We start from the raw sequence: 25715 nt of genomic DNA on the forward strand, positions 1-25715 counted from the left end.
TGACATAATTTTGGGAATGGACTGGCTGACTTTGCATGATGTTGTTGTAAACTATAAAAGAAAGACTATTAATTTACGGTGCTAGAATGATGAGGTTATCTGGATTGAATCTAATGACCTGAATGGGTTACCAGCAGTAATCTCTTCGATGCTAGCTCAAAAATATGTAAGAAAAGGGTGTGAAGCTTATTTTGCCTATGTGCTTGATAGTAAAGTCGCTAAAAGAAAACATTGAATCAGTACCAGTTGTATACGAGAACCCAGATGTATTTCCTAAAGAATTATCGGGTTTGCCACCTGTTCGGGAGGTAGAGTTTGGTATTAAACTAATGCCTGGGACAACTCCAATATCCATAGATCCATACAGAATGGCACCTACAGAATTAAATGAATTGAAAGCTCAGTTGCAAGAGCTAACAGATAGAGGTTTTGCAAGACCGATTTTCTCTCCTTGGGGTGCACCAGTACTGTTTGTGAAAAAGAAAGATGGAACCATGAGAATGTGCATTGATTATAGATAGCTTAACAAGGTGACTATAAAGAATAAGTATCCATTACCACAGATTGATGATCTGTGGTAATCAACTGAAAGGGGCTACAGCGTTTTCAAAGATGGATTTCAGGTCAGGCTACTATCAGTTACGAGTTAAAGACTCGGATGTGCCAAAGACTACTTTTTGAATGAGGTATGGACACTATGAGTTTCTGGTTATGCCATTCGGGCTTACTAATACACCTTCTGTTTTCATGGATTTGATGAATTGGATCTTTAGACCATATCTGGATCGGTTTGTGGTTGTGTTCATAGATGATATTTTGATCTATTCTCGTGTTGAAACTGAACATGCCGAACATTTGAGACTTGTGTTACAGACTTTGCGAGATAAGCAATTGTATGCGAATTCAGTAAATGTGAGTTCTGGTTAACTGAAGTCTGGGTCATGTGGTATCACCATCAGGTATTCGGGTTGATTCGAGTAAAATTTTAGCTATACTTGATTGGAAACCTTCGAAGGATGTTTTTGAAGTCCGAAGATTTTTGGGACTTGCTGGTTATTATAGACGGTTCATGAAAGGTTTCTCTATGATTTTAGCCCTGATGACGAAGTTATTACAAAAAGATGTTAAGTTTGAGTGGTCAAAAAAGTGCTAGAAAAGCTTTGATCAGTTGAAAGCCCTTCTGATCGAAGTTCTAGTGTTAATTCAGCTAGAATCGGGTAAATAATTTGTTATCTATATTGATGCATCTTTGAATGGGTTGGGCTGTGCTTTGATGCAGGAAGGAAAAGTTATAGCGTATGCCTCGAGACAGTTAAAGCCACATGAAAGGAACTATCCGACATACGACTTGGAATTGGCAGCTATTGTATTTGCATTAAAGATATGGCGTCATTATCTGTTCGGTGAGGAATGTCATGTTTATTCTGATCATAAAAGTCTGAAATACTTGACGACTCAGAAAGATCTGAATTTGAGACAACGTCGATGGCTAGAATTGCTAAAAGACTATGAGCTTGTGATTGACTACCACCCGGGAAAGGCTAATGTTGTTGCTAATGCTTTAAGCTGAAAATCACTATTTTCTATGTATGAAATGAATGCACATATGGCTACGTCTGATAATGGTTCAGTAATGTCTGAATTGAAAGCAAGATCGTTATTTTTTCAACAAATTTGTGATGCCCAGAAGGTTGATAATGAGTTGATAGCAAAACAAGCTCAATGTGATTTAAATACTGATTTAGAGTTTCAAGTTGATGCTGATGATTGTTTGAGATTTTGAAACCGAATATGTGTCCTGTAAAATTCAGAGTTGATTCATATGATTTTGAATGAGGCTCACAGCAGTCGATTATCTGTTCACCTAGGTGGTACGAAGATGTATAATAATCTGAACAACTTTATTGGTGGCATGGTATGAAATGAGACATTTCTGACTTTGTTTTGAAATGTTTAATTTGTCATCAAGTAAAATCTGAGCATCAGGTACCTTCCAGATTACTTCAGCCGATTATGATACCTGAGTGGAAATGGGACAGAGTTACTATGGATTTTGTACCTGGTTTACCGTTGACATCGAGCAAGAAAGATGCTATCTGGGTTGTTGTGGCTAGATTAACTAACTCGGCTCATTTTGTTCTGATATGTACAGACTACTCACTTGATAAGCTAGCTGAATTATATATTTCTCAGATTGTGAGATTACATGGTGTGCCTATATCTATTGTTTTGGATAAAGATCTGAGATTTACATCGTGGTTTTGGAAGAAACTGCAAGATGCATTAGGTACAAAGTTACATTTCAGCACTATTTATCATCCGTAAATAGATGGTCAGTATGAGTGAATCATCCAGATACTTGAAGATATGTTGAGATTTTGCATTCTCAAGTTTGAAGGTACATGGGAACGATACCTACCTCTGATTGAATTTGCGTATAATAACAGCTTTCAATTGAGTATCAAAATAACACCTTATGAGGCTTTGTATGGTCGTAAATGTCGTACACGGAGTTGACTTGATTAGAGAAACTGAGTAGAAAGTGAAATTAATCTGTGAAAGTCTGAAAGCAGCATCGGATCGTTAGAAATCTTAAGCGAACTTGAAACGTAAGGATATAGAGTTTCAGATCAGAGATAAAGTTTTCTTGAAAGTCTCACCATGGAAGAAAATACGAGATTTATTGGGTCGTTTGAGATTATAGAGTGTATCGGACTGGTTGCTTACAGACTATTGTTGCTGTAACGCCCTAATTTTCGGGATTTTTTCGGGTTTCTGTGATTTTTGCTAAATTTTGGAATTTTGGTGTTCTGAATATTGGAATTGTGTTTAAATGTGTTAGTAGGTCTTTAGAAGGCCCAAGCCTAGGTTAAACATGGTAAAATATCAAGGTTGGATTTTAAGTGAATAGGAGACTAGGTTAAGTGGGATTTAAGAAGAACTTGGTAAGTCATGACACAAATAAGGCTTTGGTAAAGTGGCAAGGTGGCGCCACTAGATTCCAAAAAAAAATGACGCATGGGAAGGAATTGAAGGTCCAAGGTTCGAGTCGCAAGGTAGGCATGTAGTTACTTTTTAATTTTGGACATGTGCTGGGCACATGATCACTCAAGAGAATTTCGACAAGGGCCTTAGAGAGGTTGGGCCGATTGCTTTAGTTGATATTAGGGTTAGGTTCTTTTCTTTTTCTGTCTTGGAGGATTAGGGTTAGCCACCTGAAAGTTTTCATTCATTCATTCTGAGTTCTCACAAAAGCCGAAAACGCAAGTTCCTCTTCTTGATGCCGAATTTTCTCCCTCTCTTTTACTCTATTTTCTTTCTTTCCTTATGCTTCTTCTGTTAGCCGAAACCTTCTGATCACCCTACTCACCTTCTCTATCGATCCCATCCTCCACAAAACCTCTATAGCCGATTGCCATAAAAGCCGAATCCCGAAACTCACTACTTGTGCTGATTTCTCCAAAGCCAAAATCCTTCGGTATTTTTGTTCCTCTTGATCAACTTTCATCTTCTCTAAACCCTTGGTACCGGTCGGCAGCATTATTCCAAGGTTATAGCCTCGAATCATCATCTTCTTCACCATTTAAAAAGTTGAAATACCATAAGACTTAAGGGCTTATAGTCGAAACTTCAGATCTCCTGGATTCGGGTTCTGCCATCGTTTAGAGGATAGATCTACATCAGATCTGCATAGAAATCAAAGAGGAATAAGTGTGTGATCTAGAGGCTGCTGATCGAAGGCTTGGACAAGTGGAACGACTGGATCTAAACCTAGTCGCTAATTTCAGCAAAGGTAGTTCGTGTGTGTGGATCTCGTCAGAATATCATCCAAACAGCTGTGTAACTGACACCCTTTCATAGTCTAGATCGGCAAAAGCCGAAAAGCCGAAATGCCAAAAACTGGTATTTTGTGGACTTGCGAGTGTACGAATACTCGTGAGGTAAATCGATTAACGTTTTTGGTAAACTACAATGTTTAGACTGCAGAGTTCATAATTTCTGTGCGTTAGATATTTTGGGCTTTATGGGCCAAAATTGGGATAATTGGCCAACGGGCCCAATTCGATAAGAACCCTCAGTAAGTGTTTCTGTTAGTACGTGAAAGGTGGAAATATGCATGAAAACCCTTTAAAACTGATAAAATTACTGAAATACCTTTATAGGTGGACACTTTACAGATTTACCCCTAGGAGTAAAATTACTGATGTACCCCTAGGGTTAAGGTTGACCTGAATGCATGTTTGACTACTATTATTTACTGCATGCCATGTTATTATTATTTGATGCGTGGGACTAGGATATTGACGGAGGAAGTACTGAAAGTGGCTTGTCCACGTACTGGAGGTTTTGCCTCAACTTACTGATAACTGAGCAGCAATGCTGCAACTATGGAGTGTAGGGCTGGGTGGGTTGAGCTATTCCCCACATAGAGTGTAGGGCTGGTACGGGTGGAGTGTAGCGGTTGGTTATAGGCTGGGTTGGGCTTGCATACACGAATATGTCTGATCTGTTCTGGAATGGGCCTCTGGACCATACTGATATCTAAAAATGGGGCTAAGGTCCAGTTTATTCTGAAAAGGGCTTCGGCCCAATACATACTGTTATCTGAATGGGCTTAGGCCCAATGGGCTTGAGCTGACTTGGGCTTTGAATAGGTTTTCCTTACACACTGAGTTTTCCAAACTCACCCTTTCCTTCCATCCTTACAGGTGAGCCCTAGTTCTTTGGACTTGGAGTCAAGGGATTCAGAGTGGCCACGAAGATTAATTTCTATTTTTTTTAAGTTTTGCAATTATTATTTTGATTATTTTATTTTTGGTTTAAGTTGTAATAAGGTCGCTCGTTTTATTATTTTATTTATTTTGGGTTATTAAATTGGTTAGCTTTAAGGCGCGTTTTATAAAAGTTTCCTATTTTCAAAATATCATGATAACCGAGCAAAGCTTCTGTAATGTAAACGTTTTCAAAGGAAATGAATATTTTAAATAGACTTAAACTTAATTAATTATTCGTGGACTAGTAATAGACTTAAAGTGTGGCAATGGATGTGTGCATGTCTAGGATTGGATCCGTGAAGAGCTTGGTACTTAAGCAGTCCAACAGACTCACCTCCTCTTTTCTGGCTTCCTACCTAGTGCACAGCTTCTGTTCACTTTAACTTAAAACAAAACATTCTTCAAACCCTAAGAAAGATTTTTGGATAAAACATAACTTCTTTAGTAACTTTCCCCATGTGACACGCTGAATTCGGCCGTAACATCTGGGCCGGGTTTAGGGTGTTACATTTAGTGGTATCAGAGCTAGGTTGCAATAACTCGGCTGTGGATCAGGTCCAAAACGATTTTCAAAACTTTGAGCCCAAAGAGGGTATTTTTGAAAAATCTAATTTTTGAAAACAAATATTTTGTTTAAAGGGGATAATTTCCAAAGCTGTTTTCTTTAAACCAAAAGTGTGAGAAATGGATTTAAAAAAGGCCTAAATCTTTTGAGTTTGTCTGAAAACTGATGAGGTGGCACACTGAATCCCCGGCACCAAGTCTGTAAGTATCTTTCTATTTTATATTTTGAACTGTACTGTAGATAGTACTGAGCCTTAGAGATAGTGCTATAGATAATGTAGCATTAAGGCTACAAAGCGAGAGGCCGTAGGGTAAATTAAGCCCTAGGTCTTGAGGCAAGAGCTAAATCATGCGTCGACGAGAACAACTCTGAAATTTTATCTGTTCATAAGATATTCTGTAATAAACAGTGGAAACAGCAAACTAACAACATAAAATTCCTAATCAGATAAATCGATATAAGTACGAGAGCTACTCGGGGAAGAGGCTGTGGTCAAGGCCGAGGTAGTACTCAAGCTGGATCTTCGTCTTCTGAACACCTACCAGCTGGAGTGGCATGACCGGCACCGGTGGATGAAAATGGGCTGTATGATCGGGCCGCGGGGGATGACGCTCTGTCCCTGGCCATGTTGAGAGTTTTGGAAAGGGTGCCGGAGCTAATGTCGGGACCATGAATAAGGGGTCCATTTCTAAGCGACTCCAGGCCAACGGAGCTGAGGGTTTTAGGGGTATATCTGGAGTAGCCCCAAATGTGGTCGAATCTTGGTGGAAGCCACAGAGCGATTATGGATGACCGGACCGCTCGGTGGAGCGAAGTTAAAAGGCGGTGTCATTCTATCGGGACGAGGCGTATCAGTGGTGGATCACTGTGAGAGAGGGTACCCCAGCTGAAAGGGTAACTTGGGAGTTGTTCAGGCAATCCTTCAAGGTGAAATATGTCAGAGCTAGCAATGTGGATGCACGAAGAAAGGAATTCCTGAACCTGACTCAGGGTAGTAAGACCGTTGCTGAATATGAGGCAGAGTTCCTGCGATTGAGCCGATACGTTAGTGGTATTGTCTCCACCAAATATGAGCGCAATGTTCATTTTGAGGGTGGCCTCAGGGATGAGCTAAGAGTACTCATAGCTCCGCAGAGGGAGCGCCGATTTTGCTGCACTGGTAGAGAAGGCTAAGATAGTCGAAGAGGTGAAGCAAGCCAAATGAAAGAACCACGACAGGGATCGAAACCAGTTCAGGAGGGATGCTGGTCCAGCTGGTGCTGCAAAACGAAATGTTAAGAGAGCTAAGATGGAGGAACCAGTTCGAGTAGTTCCGGTGAGCACAGTTAGACCATAAGCTTGTGGAGATTGTGGTAGAATGGAACTGGGGGAATGCTGGAAGCGTTCTGGGGCTTGTCTTCCTTGTGGATCAAAGGAACATAGGATCAGGGATGTCCTAGGAGGCCAGCTCAGACTCAAGTGGCTGAACAAGGGGCTGTGCAACCTGTCCAACCAGTGAGAGGTGGACCGCCGCCGTCGAGAGGTCGTGGCCAAGGTCGCGGTGGCAATGCCCGTGGACGTGGGGCACCTGGCAGGGGTACTATTAATGCTGAGGCTTGTCAGCCAGCTTTGGTATATGCTGCTCGTCGCCTTGAGGAGGGTGACGCACCTGATGTCATAACTGGTACGTTTTTTATCTCTGGTGTACCTTATACTGCTCTGATAGATGTGGGGTCAACTCATTCGTATGTTGCATGTGACATTTCTGGGACATTGGGTGTTCAATTTGAGGAGACTGTGTGTGGGGTAACTGTGATAAGTCCTTTAGGTCACTCGGTTATAGTAGAGAAACTCTTTAGGGAGGTGCCTTTAGAGACTCAAGGTAGGATTTTTTTGTGGAGACTTGATGGAGTTACCATTCGGAGAGTTCGATTTGATCTTAGGGATGGATTGGTTGACCAAGCATAGGACAACGCTGGATTGTGCAGCTAAGAGGATGCTGTTAAGGACTGTTGATGGTAAAGAGGTAATGATTATTGGAGAATGATGAGATTACTTGTCCAACGTAGTATCGGCTTTGAGGGCTGAGAAACTGATGCGTAAGGGATGCGAGGCATATTTGGCTTTTGTAAGCCAAGTTGAAACTAAGGATCTGACTATGGAAACCGTCAGAACTGTTAGGGAATTCCGGGATGTTTTCCTAGAAGAGCTTCCTGGATTACCTCCGAATCGAGAGGTTGAGTTTGGAATCGATTTGCTGCCTGGAACAACTCCAGTATCCATTACACCCTATACGATGGCACCGAAGGAGTTAGTGGAACTAAAAGCTCAAATCCAATAGTTGTTGGATAGAGGCTTCATTAGACCTAGTGTGTCTTCATGGGGAGCATCGGTCCTATTTGTGAAGAAAAAAGACAGGACGATGCACATGTGCATCGATTATCGCCAGTTGAACAAACTGACGATAAAGAACAAATACCCACTACCAAGAATTGATGACTTAGTTAACCAACTTAGAGGAGCTTCGGTATTTTCCAAGATTGATCTTCGATCTAGATACCATCAACTAAGGGTAAAGGAAGTGGATATTCATAAGATAGTATTCAGAACTCGATATGGTCATTACGAGTTCCTGGTTATGCCGTTTGGGTTGACGAACGCACCTGCCGCTTTCATGGATTTGATGAATCGGGTATTCCAACCTTACTTCGACCGATTCTTGGTAGTTTTCATCGATGATATTCTGGTATATTCGAAAATCGAGGAGAAACATGAGGAGCATCTATGTATTGTGCTGCAAGTGCTGAGAGAGAAGCAACTGTATGCAAAGTTTAGTAAGTGTGAATTCTAGTTGCGAGAAGTGGCTTTTCTAGGTCATGTGGTTTATGCTGAAGGAATTAGAGTGGATCTTCGGAAAATTGAGGCAATTCTGGGATGGAAACCACCGAAGTCAGTATAAAAAATTCAGAGTTTTCTGGGTTTGGCAGGCTATTATCGAAGGTTCGTAGAGGGATTTTGTAACACCCCTTGCCCGCATCCGAAGCCAGGACGGGGTTCGAGGTGCTACCTGACTTTTACTAACGCTTCTATACTAAACAGGGCCAAGAAATCTTAAACAATTAAAAACTTTTCCTTTTTTTTTTCATGCAATATGTCCCTTATGGGGCTTACGAGTCCCAAAACATACATCCGGGGTGGTTCGGGACAAAACCGAGAACTTAAGAAAAACTTGGAAAATTCATGCTTTAATTATTATAAACTCATCACGTAATACCATAGCACATACATGCATAATTAAAATGGATTTACAACCCCATAATCAAAATAGGTCAACACATACGGTTAAATCCATATCACATACTCTAATATTTACACACCTATACATGCCACAGACCCGAAGTACTTGAAATCACTACACCAATAGCGTTAGCTCGATAGTGTGATAATATCTCCGGCCAACTCCAACCCGAGCAAACCTGGCAATCCTAGAGAACATGGGAAAGAAGGGGGTAAGTTTTACGCTTAGTAAGTTCTTAAGAAAACAATTAGCAGCTCATTTACATGTTTAATCAATGTTTACAATATATACTCAATTTCATGACAAGCTGTCTTCCTGAGTAATAGTCACTAAATTATTTATAACTGGAGTTACGAAACTCAAAATCAATTGCCATTAATTTTCCCTGAAAATAGACTCATATATATTCTATCCATAAAATTTTCAGAATTTTTGGATTGACCAATCAATACCAGATTTTTCTTAAAGTTTCTCATGTTTCACTGTTTTACTATTCTGACCATTCTTCACTTTGAATCAGATTTCTCATTGTACAGAATTCAAAACATGTTCTTGTTTATTTCATTTGAAACTAAACTCATTAAGGAGTCTAAGAATATAAATTTTATTTTATAACCATCATTGTACAATTTACAATGATTTTCTAAATACAGAACAGGGGACCTCGAAGTCATTTTGACTCTATCCCACGCCATTTCAAATATCTCATTATCGGCAATTATTTTGCTTACACAGTTTCTTTTATAAGAAACTAGACTCATTAAGCTTTCATTACATAATTTATTTAGCCCCTAACTCAACTCCCACTATTTATGGTAATTTTCCAAAAATCATTTTACTGCTGCTGTCCCAAGCAGATTTATTACAATCTACTCTTCCACACATTCTTTGCTTTCATATTATTTAAACATGTATATCATGTCATTCAAGATTGAACTTATATAACATAGGCATTTAAAATGCTTCACTATCAACTTTAATTCAATCAAAATAAACAAAATACAATATCATATCCACATTTAATTTTCCATGATCATAATCACATATAACAATCATATACTTCCACATAACTTCACAGATTTATCGAATGTATCACGATCACATTTATAGTTGTAACACTTATTCACATATGCATCACTTTATACACTTATAATTCAATCCAAATCAAAATCGTATACGAGTACATAGTATGTACCTGGCCCTCATAATGTAACATACATAATCAGTAGTAGTTTACCTCGAACATTCAAATTCATAATCTTATTCGAATCATCGGCGTTAAGCCTGCTAGGTTGAAACCCCGAATTCAATCACCAACACAAAGCCTACGGGACTTTAAGCCCGGATATAGTACCAGTACGAAGCCTGCGGACCTTTAGTCCAGATATAGTACCAGCACGAAGCCTGCGGATCTTAAGTCTGGATACAATTCCAGCACGAAGCCTGCGGATCTTTAAGCCCAGATATACATCAAATATCATGCATATTTAATCATATATTAACACATCTCATTCAACATATCACATTAGTAGTCATTTGCTACATTCGGATATAAGCTCCATATGAACACCGTTATTTACATTTCGGTTCAAAAGTCATACATAAATATCACATATCCATTTCACCATTCAAGCTTAACCCATAGTGACCATTCGACTATAAGTCATATACATAAATTATTTATCACACAACTTAATTCAAATAGAACCAAAAGGTCACAATTCATCTAATATACACATATCAAGGCATCATCAATTATATACTAAAGGTGACTACTCAAAACTTACCTTGGATTTTATTGAATAACTACGGATTGACTAATCGACTAGTTTCGCTTTCCCTTTATCCAAAATTGGCTCCTTATGCTTTTGAGCTTGAATTACACAAATTTAACTTATTGTTAATCAACTAATCAAGCATTGTATCATGAGCATATTCAGCTTTCACACATTTTAAACATAGTAATAATCATGCACATTAAAATCAAAGTGCAATTAATCCCATACACAAAAATATACGACACTTCACTTCCATCTACTTATATACACGTATCACATAAGACCATTTCATACTTTCTATCACCTAAACAAACAATAAATTTTCCAATTAATTTCTTGAGTCCACATTCGGAATCTATATCCACAAAACACATTATCCAATTCTTGTGGAGTGTTAATTTGGGTGGGTTGAGCTATTCCCACATGGAGTGTAGGGCTGGTACGGTGGATCTGTAGTGGTTGGTGGGTTGAGTAGTCTCCCAAATGGGCTTGCATATGTTATTGATGTTGCATGTATTTTGAAATGGGCCTATGGGCCATCTCATTATCTGAATAAGGGCTAAAGCCCGGTTTATTGTAATCTGAAAGGGCTCGTCCAAGACCATCACATTACTGAATGGGCTTAGGCCCAATAGGCTTGAGTGACTTGGGCTTTGAATGGGTTTTCCTTACACACCGAGTTTCCCCAAACTCGCCCTTTTATTTTCATCCACGCAGGAAATCCCCAACCATAGTGGGCTTGGAGCTATGAGGGAATTCGAAGTGGCCACCCATTCTGAAAGTTTGATTTTCTTCTGGTGAACTGGACATCCTTTTATTTACGTTTTAAGTTTTGGGTTTTTAAATGTAATAAGGCCGCTTTAATTATTTTTGATGGTTTTAATATGTATTACTAAGATAGGTATTACTTATTTTAACTGTTGAAATTGGATAGCTTTAGGGCGCGTTTTCAAAAACAACAATTGATTTCAAAATAACACGACAACAAGCAAAGCTTCCGCAATGAAAGTATTTTCCAAAATTAATCACTTTTCCTAAAAATGACTTAATCAAATCGGTTTTTCTAGAAATATCCATGACGTTAAAGTGTGGCAATGGCGGTATGTATGTCTAAGATTGGATCCGAAGGGAGCTTGGTACTTAAGCAGTCCGATGGACTCACCACCTCTTTTCCAGCTTCCTACCGGTGCATGACTTCCATTCACTTTAACCTATAATGAAATTATCTTTTAAAACACTAAGTAAGTTTTTCTGGATCAACAATATAAAATGTTTTGAACGCTTTGATGTGGCATGTCGGATTCGTTCATAACGTCTGGGCCGGGTTTGGGGTGTTACACTATGTGATAGAAAATTTGTGTGTGAGCATGAATATAAGGTGATTTGGGCCTAACAGGCCATATAAAGGTGATTTGGGCCAAATAGGCCAGATGAATATGAATTGGACCTGATGGGCCATATGAATGAGATGGGCCAAGTGGGCTATATGCATGTATGTAGGGGTTTTGGGTCTAGTATATGATAACTACATAAAACTTTACTAATATATTGCGACCATGGACAATCATAGGGTTAAGGTGTGGCAACGGGTATATGCATATCTAAGATTGGATCTAAGGAGAGCTTGGTACTTAAGCGGTCTAAATGACCCACCTCCTCTTCTCTGGAATCCTACCTGGTGCATAATATTTGTTCATCTTAGCTCGCAGGACTTGTTAACGGGTCTAGGTAAGTGAAAACCATAAGTAAGGGAAAATTACCAAAACACCCCTAAGGGCGAAAATGACCAAAATATCCCTAGGTGATGAATGTAAGTTTTATGGATGAGACATGCATACATATGATGTTCTGCTCAGGTTGCATATAAGGTAGGAACTATGGAACAGAGGAAGTATATGAGGATCGCATGGTTGCTTGACAACCGTGGATCTACCGACGGCTTTTAAAGCGCAATATGTAAATGAAGGTAGTTTCGCAACCGGGGTACCATTGGTGTGTAGGCTGGGTGGGCCGATATCTATATCCCCACATGGTGTGACGGGGGATGGAGCTGGTGTGTAGTGGATGGATAATTTGGATGGGATTGCATTGCATGTTTGATTATTTCTCTTTGAATGCTTGTTTTTCATCGAAGGTTGTACACACTGAGTTTGTGAAAACTTACTCCCTTTTTTATTTTATTTTCAGGTGATGCTCAGTAGAAGGTTCGATGTTTGGAGGGACTCTGGGTGGCCGGCTAGCAAGATAATTCGGACTTGGTTTTTTTTAAGCATTTAAGTTTTTATTTCCTTTTAAGTGTGTTCAGATTAGATTGTAATAAAGTTTTCATTATGTTATTATTACTTGAATTATTTGATTTATTATTTTTATGCGATGTAATTATAAGAAGTTGAACATGGTTTCTTAAACTATAGTATGTTTTTCTATGCTTTCGCAACTCAATTTTTAAATGACATGTTTTCATAAAAACATATGATTCAAACAAGTGATGTTAAGGAGTTTTTTTTTTAGTTAATTAAGGTTTCTTTTATTTTAAGAAGGGTTTTCAATGAAAATACGGTTTTTGTTAAAACACTTCAATGTGACACACCAAATTATCAAAATAAAAAAATTAAAGCATGGGCTTTGTACATTACACTACAACGATCTCCAAAACATAAAAATTATCAAAAACCAAGCTAGTTACATACCTTAATCAAGCTTCAATAATGGCTGAACCTATTTAAACCTGATTTCTATTTTTTTTCTTTATATTCAGTCACCAAAAATATAAACATGCATAGCTTTTATTTATTTTATGTTTTATATTATATATAACATTATTATCATTTACGTTTTTAACCTTTATTATAAAATATATAACCATTATAATTCATGTCTTAAACCGTCCATCACTTTAACAATGGTAATATTGCATTATAAATGCCTCAAATTAAAAAGACAACAACAATTCGGCCCTTTCACATTTAACCATCAAATTTTTATTTTATGCGATTAAGCCATTTTTTATTAAATCTACACTCAAACGACAAAATTAAAACACAAAACTTTCATGGATATAAATTCACACATAGTAAACACATAAAATAATTTTTAAGTATTTTTCTGACTCAGATTCATGGTCTCGAAACCACCGTTCCTAATAGGGTCTAAATCGGGCTGTTACAGGCAATATGGGCTAAGTAAAGAGATTCGTAGATATGTCATGCTATTATTTTCTTTTCATTGCATGTGTTAATTTTTATATTGAGATTAATCCTTAGTTTGTTAGAAATTGAGCCTTTAATTCCTATTCTTAGTTAATTCAAATGGATGGGTAATTCATGAATAATTGCTTATTACTTAGTTTGATTGACAAGTGTTTATAGAATTGAAAATATTGTGGTAAAATCAACATCTAATGAAAATTGTTAGATCTTTAAACTTTCTTAATAAAAGTACTCATATCTTGTTTTAGTCATTTTATTTTATGTTATTAAATAATAAGTATATATATAGAAAATATATATATAAATAAAAATTGTATGTATATACTACTCCTTGATGGCTTAGTTATGAGTGAAGATTTCGAAAATGTGACCAAATTGAGTAACCGGGGTGAGGTGCTTATGTTGTCATCGCACTTCGTGTCAAAAGATTTGAGTGACGAATTGAAACTTGCAAACACTTTGCTAACCGAGTTGCCATAAGTAGGGAGAAATAATCTGTTTGGACATGTATTAAATTAAGTAACCAGGGTAAGGTGCTTGGGTTGTCATCCCATCTCCTGTAAAAATATTTTTACTATGTCCAAATTTTTTTGAATAATTTGATTGAGAACAATTGCCTTGCAAGTTTGATTGCGCTTCAATTTAGTGAAATGGTTGATTTTACACTTTTTTACAATTTTATAAATGCTTGTTGGTTAAACTGAGTAAGTACTTATTCATGGTAACACCTAAATTATTTGCATTATGCATAGCTGTTGGATAAGACTTGATTTTGGAACAAAGTTATTAAATGATTTCTAGTATGGAATATATAACATGCTTGAGGACAAGCATCAGCTAAGTAGAGGGGATTTGATAGTAAGCTAATTTTGTGTTTTTAATGTACTTATTTTTGGTCAAATTTTGAATAGAATGCTATTAAGCTTGTGATTTCATGTTTAAATTTTATTAGGACATAATTGGAATGTTGAAGTTCAAAAGAACAAGCAAATTGGTCTAAATTGGAACAAAAAGTAATAAAATGGGTCAAATTAAAAAATATCATATTTTGATTTTGTCTGTAACACCCTTTATCTGTATTTAACGCCAGAATAGGATACGAGGCATTAACGGACTCACATCACAAGCAAACATACAATTCCGAGTCATAAATTTTCATCCAAATTAAAACCATTTGTATTCAATCATAAAATCACTAATACAAGTCTACGAGGCCCAAAACATGCTTCGGAAGTGGTTCAAGACTAAACCGACAACTTGGGAAATTTTTACAAAACTTAGAATTTTTTTGCTATGAACAGGGGTCACACGCTCATGTAGTTTGGGACACGCCCGTGTCGGTAGGCCATGTGGTCACACACACCCGTGTCCCTAACCCGTGAAACTCTCTATTTTGCAAAGCATTAATAAATTGAGGTCACACAGCCTAGACACATGCCCGTGTCTTTACCCGTAAGGACAAAATAAAGGTTATTCACCAATCCATTTGTCACCCTCATTTACTCCCACACATGCACAAGTTCAAGGCATAATTCATAGCACACTTGGATAACCAATACATCCACAAACAAGGCCAATTCATGTCATTTCATTATCCACACTCAACATATTTACATCATCATATTTTACCAAACCAAATCAGACCACACTTACATGCTACAAGTTTCAACATGGCTGCCAATAACATGCATAATTTTACTTAGTTTTCCTAGCATACAAATAAGCCATCCTTAACCATTCAACAACAACAACCCATTTAGCCACATTCAACCATTTATCGAGCATTCACAAACGACATCACACAAGAGATATGATAAACCGTAATTTTTACATATTTTTATCCCATGCTTAGCACATTTATGGATAATTTCTCCTTAGATTTGGTGAATTCGATGCTCTTAATTCTTTAATTTCATGTTTTATACTTAGGTGAGCATAGGAGAGTAAAAAGAGCTAGAAACGGGCCGTAAACAGAGAAAATGGACCCACATGAGAAATCAACACGGCCTGGACTTCCTCACACGGGTAAGCCACACGACCGTGTCCATTTGGCAGGATTGAACCATGACTTACACGGGTAGACTACACGCCCGTGCCTATTTAACAGCCTTGACCATGGGCTGGAACAATCGTACACAGGCGTGTCACACGGGCGTGTCCCTGTCGAGCCCAAGTATAGTCCTTGTAACACCCCGTACCCGAGACCGTTGCCGGAGTCGGACACGAGGGGTTAACGGGCTTAACCCACTCATTTTCACAGTCCATTTTAAAAATTTCCAGGCAGTTGGCTAACTGCGTCACTGTTACCTTAAAAATCATATCTTGAGTTCCAAAACTTGAAAATCAGTTTCATAATTTTTCCCTAAAACTAGACTCATATGTCCATCTACGGATTTTTTTCTAGAATTTTTGGTCAGGCCAATTAGTACAGTTTATTAGTTAAAGTCTCCCCCGTTACAGGGTTCGACTACTCTGACCTTCCTGCAATGCGATTTGGATAACTCCTTGTACAGGGCTTCAATGCTTATGCCGTTTCTTTCTTATAAAACTAGACTCAAAAAAAAATCTATACATATATGGTATGACTTCTAATGATCTCTGGTTAATTTATAATGAATTTCCAAAGTCGGAACAGGGAATCCAGAAACCGTTCTGGCCCTGTTTCGCGAAAACTTAAATATCTCATAATATACTGTTCATATGATCATTTCGTTACTTTCCTATGAAAATAGATTCATCAAGGTTCGATTAAAATTTTTATTCACTATTTAATTCCATTCCTACTATTTTTAGTGATTTTTCACATCCACATCACTGCTGCTGCCAGCATCTATTTTTAAGGTAAACTTTACCTATTTCATGATCCTCCATGGATCAACTAGAGTTTGTCATACATATACCAAAAGTGATCATGAATAACCATTCCCATGGCTAACCGTTAACAACATTTCCATCCCTCTCGACGGACAACATACAAAACGTGTAACACCCCTATCCCGTAACCGTCGCCGGAATAGGTAAGGGGCATTACCGGACTTGTAACTCATGTCAGAACAGTAAAATTTTGAACTTTTTCTTGAAATAAAGATCATTCATTTAAATAAGTACTAAGCACAGCCAGGGATAAAATTTAAACTTCTCTAAGTAAACATTCAAAAGATTCCATTTTCGCATGGCTTATATACATTAACCAAAAATATTCTTCCGCCACTAGTCTATTCTAAACATGCCATAAAATAATTGAAACATAACAAGAATAACAAGCGGTGGATAGTGATAGTGTGACTAGTTCTTGACGATCCCCGAGCACAGTAACCAAGAATGAGATCTATAAAATAGAGAAAACAAAGTAAACGGAGTAAGCATTACACCGCTTAGTAAGTTTTAAGCAGTGTCAACAGATAACAATCAAATTATAACATAGTTGTTCGTATTTTATTTCACTCTTCCTTCGGGCATACCATCCCTTTACCGAATATGCACATCTCATCACATACAATAGGCAGATAAACTTTCACATAAAAGTGAGCTCATGTGACATAGATATATTGTATGATTTCACATAACCTCTCACACTGATCCGATGTCACATAATCATAGGAATAGTCTCATAGATTGCTCTCGTATGCATCACATAACTACCTTATGATTTAGTTCAAATCAAGCTCACATATAAACTTGGAGTACATACTGCTTAACCTTTCGCATTGAATATATTTATAAGCAATTCTTATTACGAAGTCTTATAGCTTTAACCTTTACTCGGATTATCGGCGAGACCTTTAGCTCGCATTTAAATCTCCACACGGTTATCGGGTCTTACGGACAAAATCTCCACACGTAGTCATCGGGTCTTACCGGACATAATCTCCACACGTAGTCATCGGGTCTTACCCGGAATACATTTCCAAGTTTCATGTACATTTAATCACATGTTACAACATTCACATTAGCCATTCGGCTTTACCACATATACATATCTCATACATATTTCACATTCGCCATTCGGCTTTACCACATATACATATCACACATATATTTCACATTAGCCATTCGGCTTTACCACATATACATATCTCATACATATTTCACATTCGCCATTTGGCTTTACCACATATACATATCTCATACATATTTCACATTCGCCATTTGGCTTTACCACATATACATATCACACATATATTTCACATTAGCCATTCGGCTTTACCACATATACATATCACATACATATTTCACATTCGCCATTCGGCTTTACCACATATACATATCTCATATATATTTCACATTAGCCATTCGGCTTTACCACATATACATATCTCATATATATTTATCTTGTACATCAATTTCAGCCATAGCTTATAAGCAACTCAAATAGTTTCATCAATGTTTACAACAAATTCACATATTCACCACAAGCTGTTTTCCTGAGCAATAGTCACTAAATTATTTATAACTAGAGCTAAAAAACTCAAAATCAATTGTCGTTAATTTTCCTGAATATAGACTCATATATCTTCCATCCATAAAATTTTCAGAATTTTAGGTTTGGCCAATCAATACCATATTTTTCTTAAAGTTTCCCCTGTTTCACTGTTTGACTAATCTGACCACTCTTCACTATGAATCAAATTTTTAATTGTACGGAATTCAAAATGTGTTCTATTTGATTTCATTTGAAACTAGACTCATTAAGGAGTCTAAGAATATAAATTTTATCTTATAACCATTTTGTACAAATTATAATGATTTTCTAAAAACAGAACAGGGATTTTGAGTCATTCGACACTGTCCCACACAACTTTAAATATCTCTTTATAGGGAATTTCTTTGCTTACACGGTCTCTTTTATAAGAAACTAGACTAACTAAGCTTTGATTTCATATTTTATTCAGCCTGTAATTCCACACCAACAATTTATAGTGATTTTCTAAAATCACGTTACTGCTGCTGTCTAAAGCAAATTATTACAATTTGCTCTTAAATTTCCAAGTCCAAACACTTATGAACTTACCATTTGAGTTTAAGACATATCATGGCCACATCATATCTTATTAAATCAACTCATTATGTCATATTATGATTGAATTTACTCAACGTTTAATCACTTAAAACTTACCTCAGAAGTGGTCGACGATTGGATGTCCACGGCTATTCGTTTACTTTCTCTTTTCCCTTATCCGACTTTGATCATCTTTGCTCTTAAGCTTAAGTAAAACAATAGATTGCTTAAGTACTTAACTAATATTATTCACTTAACAATCACATTTGGCAATCACATATCATTTAATCTTTGATTAACCAATTTAACACATACCAAAATCCAATCATACATCTAACCTTTATCTCAATACCAAACCGAGTTATAAGATCATACATTATACTAAGCATATCATTAAACATACCTATTCAATTTAGCTAATTTCATAGCCGATTAATCACCTTACCCCACATTACTCAATGCCGAATATTAACCCAACATCACAAGCATACTCACTATGAAACTTACCTTAATACACATTTTATCCCATTGCCGAATACATATATATATATCATCAAACAAATATTTATTCACATAACAACAATTCAAGCACATCAAAGCATAGTCGAATGTATCCTTCTCCTTAAATTCAAAAATAAATACATGGGCTAACTTCAAAATCTATTTAACAACTCAACTTTATAAACACATATTCGGCTAGGAAGAAAGATTGATAATTTAACAGCCTTAGCTTAACATATATATATACAACCTAAATCCCTTTCTTAACTCGTGATTCACTAACTTGGGAGTTATTTTCTAACAAATTTTAACTTACTCTAATGCCGAATGCTACTCAAGCTTTAAGCTCATGTCCTTTCATTATTAAGCAAATGTTATAACATAACTAACATCCCTTTTTCAATTTGAGCATCAACACATAAAGAAATTAAACACAAAGATTCATAGCCGAAACCTATACATAACATCATTCAAGGTTTAATCCCCTAAATTCATGCACAAAGCCGAACCTATTGAGAGATGTATATAAAACAATATCTAGTTAGTACATTCAAGCACCTACGGCATTCCCTTCAATTTAATACTAAGACAAACCAAAAGATTTATTCATGTAAATTCAAAAATTTCAAGTTCATCTCTTTCACATATAAATACCAAAAATTAAGTATTTACTAGCATAAACTCTATTAAACCTTAAAACATCAATCTATCCCCTACCATTTTCCCCCATGGCCGAATGCTCAAGACACCATAAAACTAAAAATTTTGTCATGGGCTATGTAATGAACTTAATATCTAACTCAAAATATGCTAAAAAAAATCCATAAGCTAACATGAATTTCTCACCTCATTTATGACTTAGAATCACCGAATGGTTGCTCCCTCTCTCCCTCTTAGAATCGGCCAAGAAGAAACAAGAATAAAGACTTGTTTCTTTCACTCCTTTTCTTTTTTTCTTTACTCTATTCGGTCAACTTGAGCAACATGATAACCTTTTTTCTTTTTCTTTTTTCATCATTTTCCTTTTTCCCTTTCTTTATTACTAACTTTTTTTTTATTTTATTGTTTCCTACATACCACATTAACACAAAGTGTTTATAATATGGTTAATCCCATAGCATGGCCGGCCACTAGTTCATCTTTTGGGTATTTTGACATGCAAGGACAACATTTTCTAAGATACATCAATAGGCCACTTTAACATTTGCCTAGCACATTTCTAAATTTTCTCATACAAATCCTATTTAGCAAAATTCACTTACAATTAACAAAATTCAAACATGAAATTTTCACACATGCCTATATACATATAATAAGCATCAAATATAATGGTTAATTATTTTTATGACTCGGTTTTGTGGTCCCGAAACTACTTTCCGACTAGGGTCACTTTAGGGGTGTCACAAAACGATTATAATGCTATGATCAAAGTATATTTAAGCCATTTTCGCATGGCTATCCAAATTTACACAAAACCGAAGGGTTCATGACCAACAACAAAAGGGTGGTCCTATACATGCCATTTCAAAGTTCAACCAAAAGTGTACCAAAAAAAAAGGGGCATTGATAGTGTGAGCGACTTCGACTTCAACAATCCCGAGTCCGATAGCTGGCAAACCAAAATCTATAAAACAGAAAATCAAAGAAAACGGAGTAAGCATTTAATTCTTCATAAGTTTGAGCCATGAATTTAAACACAACAAAAGTATAGCATTCATGTAGCTAAACAGATAATTTCATATGCACAAATTCTCAATATCATACTTGCTTCACATTACCAACCCTTATATTCATACACAAAGATCAACTTAGCTAAAGGCGGTAGCTCATTTATCAACCGGCGAATACTTATTTGTAAGGGCTCAACTAATTCAAAGCACATACTGAAACATACCTCATTGTTGGGATTTCACAAGCGTATTAACTGAAATTTTTACAGCAAGTTCATTCATTCCGAATCACGTACCTTGAGTTTAACCGGATATAGCTACTGTTCAAATGCCTTGAGACATAGCCGGTTATAGTAACTCGCACAAATGCCTTCGGACTTAACCCGGATTTAGTAACTCGCACAAATGCCTTCGGATCTTAGTCCGGATTGAGTAACTCGCACAAATGCCTTGAGATCTTAGTCCGGATTTAGTAACTCGCACGAATGCCTTGGATCTTAGTCCGGATATAGTCACTTAGCACAAAGCCTTGGGACTTAGCAGGACATCATTCTAATAACCATGCACATTTATCAATAAATCATGACACATTCGTATTTCATTTTCATTAGCAAAACTCAAACACAAGGCACTTTTCACACTTGCAATTTCGCTCAATAGCCACACACAAAGAGCATGATTTTGATTTGCTTAAAACATGATCTAATCAAATCATAATCTAAGTTCCATTACGCGAAAACTTACCTCGGATGTTGTCGAACGATTTCGATGGCTATTCGACCACTTTTTCCTTCCCTTTATCGGATTTATTTCCCCTTTGCTCTTGAGCTTAAATTGACAAATAAATTGATTTAATTATTTGAGTATCAAAAAGAGGAACTCAAGGTACTTAGCCCATATATATTCATTAGACATTAACGTCACATATGTACGAAATCATGAATCTAACTCAACATAATAGTCCACATTCTCTTTTAGCCGATTATCTAAGCCAAGATAAGGCATCAATATGCTTGCCTCTAACTGAATGCATGCACACCAATCCACCTCATGTGGCCGAATATGCATGTCTATGTTGAGGCCAATTATATACTTAATACCACACATAAATGGCATACATTTTACTAACTAACGATTACATATTGTAACTCAATACGCATCAATCATTTACTTCATAACCAAACATCATCATATGTAAATATATACCTTGAGATAGTATATATGTCATACCAATACATCATGTGCAAACATATATATATATATATATATATATATATGTGCAAGAGCCGAATCACAAGTTGATTTTAACCAAATATAAACATATATCCAAAACACAAATCTTACCTATCATGCAATAAGCATAAATCATGCTTATGGATATACCATGGCCGATACTTCCAACAACACCAAATAAAAATATACTTCATGGATCTAAGGTAGACCCAAGAAAGGAACTCATAATCATCAAGATTTAGCATGAAACACAACCATCATCCTTATTAAACTCCATAGCCGAAAACCTTACTTATTCCACAATCACAATTTCAACATGAGTTACCAACAATAACTTGATATCTCACTCAAAATCAACTAGGATTTCAAGAACTAGAATCAACTTCCTTACCTTAATATCGACCTAACATGACCGATTGCTTCACTCCTTTCTTCCTCCTCTCAAATCGGCCAAGAAGAACCAAAGAACACAACTTGTATTCTTTCTTCCTTAGAATTTTCAGCCAAAAGAAGTGAAAAATGATGGACACTTTTTTTTTTTTCTTCTTTCCCTCAACTCACGGCAATGGGGGGGGAACACTCACACCATTCTTTTTTTTTCCCCATTTCTTTATTACCCATACTCCTTATTTTATTTTTTCCTAACATACACCATTGTCACAACATGTTTTATGACATGTTTTGCCCACCACCCTTTGTCATGGCCAGCCACTAGCAATTAAAAAAGGGGAAATTAACATGCAAGTCCACCCCTTTGATTACATGCACTAATAGATCCTTATAGATTTACCTATCACATTTCAAAAGTGTCACACATAAGTCCTATCGACTAATTTCACATGCAATTTACTAAATCGAAGCTTAAAACCTTCACACATTCATAATCACATATTTTAGACAATAGATATCATATTCAAATAATTTGGTGACTCGGTTTAGCGGTCCCAAACCGCTTTCCGACTAGGGTCACTTTAGGTGTCACAACTCTCCCCACTTAAGAAATTTTCGTCCCGAAAATCTTACCGTAAATAGGTTTGGGTATCGCTATTTCATAGAGTTCTCGGGTTCCCAAGTAGCTTCTTCCATCCCGTGTTTGAGCCATAACACTTTTACTAACGGAACCCTTTTGTTTCGTAACTCCTTCACTTCACGAGCTAGGATACGAATCGGTTCTTCTTCATAACTCATATCGGCTTGAATTTCGACCTCGATGGACTAATTATATGCGATGGATCGATCTATAGCGTCAAGCATCGAAACATGAAAGACGTCGTGAATCTTTTCAAGTTCGGGGGCAAAATCAATCGACACGCGAATCGGACCGACTCGTTCGGATATTTCATATGGCCCGATGAACCTCGGACTCAATTTGCCCTTACGCCCAAATCTGAGTATCTTTTTCCAAGGTGAAACTTTAAGAAACACTTTGTCTCCCACCTAATACTCAATGTCTTTTCGTTTCAGATCCGCGTACGACTTCTGGCGATCTGTGGCTGCCTTCAGACTTTCACGGATTACTTTTACTTTCCTTTCAGCATCTTTAATCAAATAAACTCCGAAAATTTTACTTTCACCGAGCTCGGTCCAAAACAATGGTGTACGGCATTTACGCCCGTAAAAGCCTCGTAAGGTGCCATCTTAATACTTGATTGAAAGCTATTGTTTTAAGCGAATTCAATCAAATGTAAATACCGTTCCCACGAACCCCTAAACTCGAGGATGCAACATCTCAACATATCCTCAAGTATCTGAATTATCCGCTCAGATTGACCATCGGTTTGGGGCTGAAAAGCGGTGCTAAAATGCAACTTGGTGCCCAAAGCTTTTTGTAATTTCTTCCAAAATCGTGAGGTGAATCTCGGATCTCTATCTGACATAATAGAAATCGGTACCCCGTGTAATCTCACAATCTGAGAAACATACAATTCAGCTAGTTTATCCAATGAAAAATCCGTACGTACGGGGATAAAATTAGCCGACTTAGTCAGTCTATCGACAACAACCCAAATCGTATCCTTCTTACTTGCCGACACTGGCAACCAAGATACAAAATCCATCGTGACTCGATCCCATTTCCATTCAGGTATCATGATCGGTTGAAGTAAACCCGTAGGCACTTGATGTTCCGCCTTCACTTGCTGACATACTAAGCACTTCGAGACAAAATCAGAAATGTCTCGTTTCATACCATGCCACCAAAACTGACGTCTCAAATCGTTGTACATTTTCGTACTCCCCGGGTGAATCGACATTCGGCTACAATGAGCCTCGTTCAGAATCATCGAAATGAGTTCTGAATCTCTTGGAACACACAAACGACTTCTGAACCTCAAACAATCGTCATTATCAATTTGAAACTCTGATTCCATATTCGGAACACATTCAGCCTGTTTTGCAACCAACTCATCGTCGACTTTCTGAGCTTCGTGAATTTGATGAATCAATAATGGTTTGGCCTTTAATTCGGCTACTAACACATTGTCGGGTAGAACAGACAAGTGTACATTCATTGCTCGTAAAGCAAAGAGTGATTTCCGGCTTAAGGCGTCCGCAACCACATTAGCCTTTCCCGGGTGATAATCAATGACAAGCTCATAACCTTTTAACAACTCGAGCCAACGTCTTTGTCGCAGATTCAAGTCTCTTTGAGTCATCAAATATTTGAGACTTTTTTGATCCGAAAATACATGGCACTTCTCACCAAATAAGTAATGTCGCCATATTTTCAAGGCGAATACAATGGCAGCTAATTCAAGATCATGGGTCGGATAATTTTTCTCATGTGGCTTTAATTGTCTCGACGATAGGCCATAACTCGACCTTATTGCATCAATACGCAACCTAACCCAAGTAGGGAGGCGCCACTATAGATGACAAACTCTTTGCCCGATTAATTTGTACTAAAATTGAGCTTAGTCAAATAAGTTTTCAGTTGATCAAAACTTTTTCGACATTTTTCCGTTCATTCGAACTTAACATTTTTGAAGTAGCTTCATGGGTGTGGCTATCATCGAGAAACCTTTACAAACCATCGGTAGTAACCGGCAAGTCCCAAAAAGCTCCGAACCTCAGTAATATTTCTCGGAGGCTTCCAGTTAAGTATGGCTGAAATTTTGCTCGGGTCAACTCGAATTCCCGATGCGGATACCACGTGACCCAAGAAGCTAACCTCTCTTAACCAAAACTCACACTTACTAAACTTACCATATAACTGCTTATCCCGTAAAATTTGCAACACTAATCTCAGGTGCTCAGCATGTTCGGTCTCGTCTCTTGAATAGACCAAGATGTCGTCAATGAACACAACTACGAACCAGTCCAAATATTATCTGAAGATCCGATTCATCAAATCCATAAATACCACAGGGGCATTAGTGAGCCCAAACGGCATCACTAAGAACTCGTAGTGGTCGTATCTCGTTCTGAAAGAAGTTTTGGGTATATCCGAATCTCTAATTCGCAACTGGTAATACCCCGATCTCAAACCTATCTTTGAAAACACTGAGGCTCCCTTTAGTTGATCAAACAAGTCATCAATACGCGGTAACGGATATTTATTCTTTATCGTCACTTTATTCAGCTGACGACAGTCAATGCAAAACCTCATGGTTCCGTCCTTCTTTTTCACAAACAATACTGGTGCACCCCAAGGTGAGAAACTTGGTCGAGCGAAACCTCTATCTGTCAACTCTTGCAACTGAGCTTTCA

The sequence above is a fragment of the Gossypium arboreum genome, chromosome 7 (genome assembly GCF_025698485.1).
Source record: "Gossypium arboreum isolate Shixiya-1 chromosome 7, ASM2569848v2, whole genome shotgun sequence".
NCBI classification, from domain to species: Eukaryota; Viridiplantae; Streptophyta; class Magnoliopsida; order Malvales; family Malvaceae; genus Gossypium; species Gossypium arboreum.